Source organism: Marmota monax, unplaced genomic scaffold, assembly GCF_021218885.2.
Source record: "Marmota monax isolate L192 unplaced genomic scaffold, Marmota_monax_Labrador192_F-V1.1 WCK01_AAM20220418_F8-fsc00003, whole genome shotgun sequence".
Lineage (NCBI taxonomy): Eukaryota > Metazoa > Chordata > Mammalia > Rodentia > Sciuridae > Marmota > Marmota monax.
Window position 1 is genome coordinate 35,042,660 of NW_026694084.1, and position 4,853 is coordinate 35,047,512.

General features: G+C 39.1%; 1 pseudogene; it reads right to left on the minus strand.

Moving 5' to 3' along the window:
* Positions 1-2,090: 2,090 nt before the first annotated feature.
* LOC124107049 (hydroxymethylglutaryl-CoA synthase, cytoplasmic-like) lies at positions 2,091-4,633 on the minus strand (annotated as a pseudogene).
* Between the last annotated feature and the right edge of the window lie 220 nt (positions 4,634-4,853).

Here is a 4,853-nt window from a genome sequence, read left to right on the forward strand (position 1 = left end):
TTTGCTTAACTGCAAATAGCTTCATCCCTAGCTCCCTGAGTCTTGCTGGTTTCAAGAGCTGAGCAAAGCAGTTTTCTTAGCTACGTTGAATACATATGCTTTCCAAAGTGTCTTGAATGCTCAAAAAACTTCAAGCATCTATTCAGATATGTTTCCAACAGGATTTGCTTCCTTTTACCAAGGATATTCAGTCTAGAAAGAGTCTAAATTAATGACAGCTCTCCAGAGATCAGTAAAAATCAGAAATGTCGCTGTCTACTGTAACTATCAGTAGCCTACTAAAGCCTGAGATTTAAATTAGTTTGGGGAGAATTAATGATCAAGAGGCAATATATTGGAAAACCTGGAGGGTAGGGGATCAAAGAGGTTGGTCATCTGTGTTTTAGTCAATTTTTATCACTGTGACCAAAGACTTGACAATAACAACTTTTTTTTTGAAATGTTTCTCTAAAACTTTATTTCAAAGTTATTCACCTTACCATCAATAAGGTTTATGGTTAATGATCTGTGCCAGTATTACCAGGCTTGCCCATTGCCGGCAATGGACTTTGAGAAAACCCATTTCTTGGCAATCAAACATTAAATTACTCTTTTCGACATACTGAACTCCCAATACTTGGAAAAGTATTACATGCACCATTTTACCACCATTCTTTTAAATCTGAGCTTACATCATTAATCTACATCAGTGGATGTTAAAATGAAGTCATTTTAACAAATTATGACTGTACAAATCAAAATACCACTAGTTAATATTAGACAAGAGTATCTTATAAACACTACATTACATATTAGCTTGCAATCTGAAACATTACATTTTGTATTTGTTTATTTTCGATAACTGAAACTTCACAGAATTTAATGGTAAATAAAGTTTTAAAAATTTAGTTCTGTACATTAGTTCCAACTATCTCTATTTTACAATCTATAAGGCTCATATCATAGTTCAGCACCAAAAACATCTATAAAACTTTCTAACCAATCTCTTTCATTCCATGGGATAGTTTTTCGTTGTTTTTTAAAGGGGAATGTCCAAGGAAAAGCTTTATAAACCCTACTTCCAGACCTTGAAGTGGAATACTCTTTTTGGTTAGTCAGACTATGTGAAAACTTAGGTTGTACCATCTTGTTTTCATTGAACAGATACAAAAACAAAAGACCCACACAAACACACATACACACAAAACAAAAAGAACTCATACCACAAATCTGTCAGTCTAGAAATTGAATTTGTAATACTGAAGCATAAGTAGCCTAATAATGCCCTGCTCCATTCTTCCTTTCCAGTTTAAAATTTTGAAAAGGCATCAAAGAAATGTTTTATGTATCCTTTAAAATAAGGTGCAAAGAAGGATTGCAACAAAAAGCTTCCTCATACATACCTCCAATAACATCTCGATGTTGCTGAGCACAGTCCACCGTGAACTGATCAGGAGCACTCAGCTCCTGCAGCTATCGTGACAGCTCCCAAATGGACCATGCTTTTTATGCCAGAAGCCTGCTCAATGCTAGTGTCTCTCTGATCATCACAATAACTTTGTCACTGTTGGTCTGGATAATATTCCAGAACCAGTGTTACTGTCCTAACACTTTTTTGACTCTCTAGGATTTATAAATCTGAGAAAAAGAATGTTTGTCTTGCCATTTTCAAAGAGTATTTGTGCATATCACATTTTAAGACCACATTATTCCCCAAGCTAGAAAAAATTTTCAAAAACCACAGGTACTTTCAATAATCTTGTTGTTCAAAGTATAAAATTCTTACACATTAAAAAAATTAAATTGGAGACTAGTACCTCTGCTTTCTTCTGACAGAAGCACAGGATTCATACTACATTTAAAAACTAAATTTCATGCATATAAATGGCCAGAGAGGTATAAAGTTTACAGAGCCCTTAACATCATTCGAGTACATTTAGCATTGGCTAGACCACAACAGGAAGCGTGTTAGCAAATTGGGCAGATAGACTTTTCCAAGAGCACAACAGTTTTTTAGGCTCTGTGTCAGTCACATAAAAATTTAAGCAATGTGTAAATTCTTTAAAATTGTCCCCAGACGTCCCCTTTTCCAACCATTCCCCTATCCCCACCCCAACCCAAACACACTGTGAAGTCTCGCAGTTCACAGAGTATCTTCATGTTCCCCATTACTAATGACAGCTACTTCGGGTTCTGCTGCTGATGCAGGGAGCCTTGGCACTTTCTTAGCAGGGCTTGGAATATGCTCAGTTGCTGTATTTGAATGCACAAGTCCTATTCCTTCACCCAAAGTGTCATCATTTGGAGAGGGGCGACGAGCGTACATTCTTCTATGCTTTTCATCCACTCTAACTAGGTACCATGTTCCTTCAAAGAGTGAATCTATTGAACACTGGGGTATATAATTGGCCAAGTGATGAGTGTCCTCTCTGAGCTTCTAGTTTTCAGCAAAGACATCTGGTGCTACACAATTTCTTGAGTCAAGCCTTGATTTAAGATCACATAAACTTGCTGTCATTTTATCAAGAACAGACCCTGGTGTGGCATCTTGTGTAACTTTAAGAGAGTACAGGGTGGCAGCCAAACCAGAACCATAAGAAAACACTCCTATCCTCTTCCCTGCCAATTGCTGAGGAGAGTACTGGGCTAGAACAGAAGCAAGGGAACCATATACTGAGGATGTATACATATTTCCATTTTGATTTGATACAAGCAAAGATGCCTTTGTTTTCTGATTAACGAGTTCAGAACTAGCCTTCATAAATGCCTTTTTGTCAAAGTAAGTATCTTCTAATTTAACATCCCCGAAAGCTTCCAGGCCACTGTAGATAGTATTTTTATCTCTGTTCTGGTCATTAAGGAAGTCATTCAGCATCATTCGAGCTAGAGATTTCTGAACCAGTTTACAATATGGTGAGTGAAAGATCATGAAGCCAAAATCATTTAAGGTAAAATCTTTAACATTTCCCTCTTTCTGCCACTGGGCACGGATGTAGCATTGTATGGAGAGTTTTCCATCGACTATAGGATATTCAGAGACCATATCGGGCTGTAAAAATCATAGGCATGTTGCATATGTGTTCCAAGAAGCCCTCGTTCAAAAATTAAAGGAGCATTGGGCCCAATCAGCAAAGCTACAGCTCCAACTCCACCTGTAGGTCTGGCATTTCCTGTGGCATATATTGCAATATCTCCTGCAACTACCAGGGCGTACCGTACATCCCAAGAGCTGGACTCAATCCAGTTAACAGCATTGAAGACAGTAGCTGTGCCTCCATAGCACGCATTAGTTGTATCTATTCCTTCTATATCTGTATTCCCAGACTCCTCAAATAGCTGCATCAAATTAGTCTTCACTGACTTTGATTTGTCAATGATTGTCTCTGTTCCAACTTCTAACCGTCCAATGCAATCATAAGAAAGGTTATTTCTCTCCATTAGATTCTGAACCACAGTTAGGCAAAGAGAGTTGATATCTTCTCGATCTGTGCAGAAGCCCATCCTGGCCTGGCCCAAGCCAATGGTATACTTTCCAGCATTTACACCATCATATTTTTCCAATTCTGCTTGATCAACATATTGAGAAGGAAAATAGATCTCAAGGGCAACAATTCCCACATCTTTTGGCCAACAAGCTTCTGCATTCAAAGGAAGAGCTGTGTGAAGGACAGAGAACTGCAGCCTCCAGGTCTGTCACTGTTTCCTCTGCTGGGCACCAAATGTGACCAGGTAGTGACCGCAGGAAAAGACCAAACCACGAAAGACAGTACCGACAATAACAACTTTTAAGGAGGAAAAGTTTATTTAGATACAGTTTCAGAGATTCAGTCCACCGTCAGCTGACTCCATATCTCTGTACCTAAGGTGAGGCAGAACATCATGGAGGAAAGTATGGAGAAAGAAAGCAGCTCAGGACATTGCAGTCAGGTGTGTGGGGGGAGGGGTTGGGGGAGAGAGAGAGAGAGGCGCACGCAAGTGCTCTGCCCACTAGAAATAAAATATAAACGCCAAAGGCACACTTGCAGTGACTCACTTCCTCCAGCTATATCTTATTGCCTACAGTTACTACTCAGTTAATTCATAGCAGCAGATTAATGCACTCATTAGCTTAAAGGTCTTATGACACAAACAGTTCACCTCGGAATGTTCTTGTGTTTCCTCACACATGAGCATATAACTTATATCTAAACAATATAACTTATATGGAAACAATAAAATTTTATCCCTGCCCCCCAAAACTTATGTCCATCTCACTAGGCAAACTACTTTTAGTCCATTTCCAAGTGTCTTTCTAGTCTTAATAGTTCTAACATTGCCCCAAAGTTCAAGTTCAAAATCTCATCTGAGATTTCAGAAAAACTCATAGCTATTTTCATTGTAAAGATCAAAGCCAAGTTACGTATATCTAATATGGCACAGAGTAAACATTTCCATTCACAAGGGAAATACAGGGGCATGGGAAAAGGGTATGAAACCAAAGAAACACCCCAATTCAACTGGCAGACACATCCTAGAGGCCATATGGCATTATGCTGTTCTCTCTGATGGCTTTTGTAACTCTGCCCCTATGGTCTTGATCTTGCTGTTTGTAACTCACATTGTCTCTTGGCTTGTCTGTGCCAATTCTTCCATCTTTCCTCAGCAGACATTTCATGGTACTGGTATCTCTTAATCTTGGAGGTTTTCACTGAGCTTCAGCTTCTTTCTCACATCTTCATGCATCACCCTTTCAGGGGCAGCCCCTAGGAAGTCCTCCTCTGCTACACTTTGCCTGGTGTCCCATGTCTTCCTTTGAAATCTCAGTGAAAGTTTTCATGACACAATAGCTCCAGCATCTTGAATCCCACAGAACCAGCACCATGTGGTTCCCACAA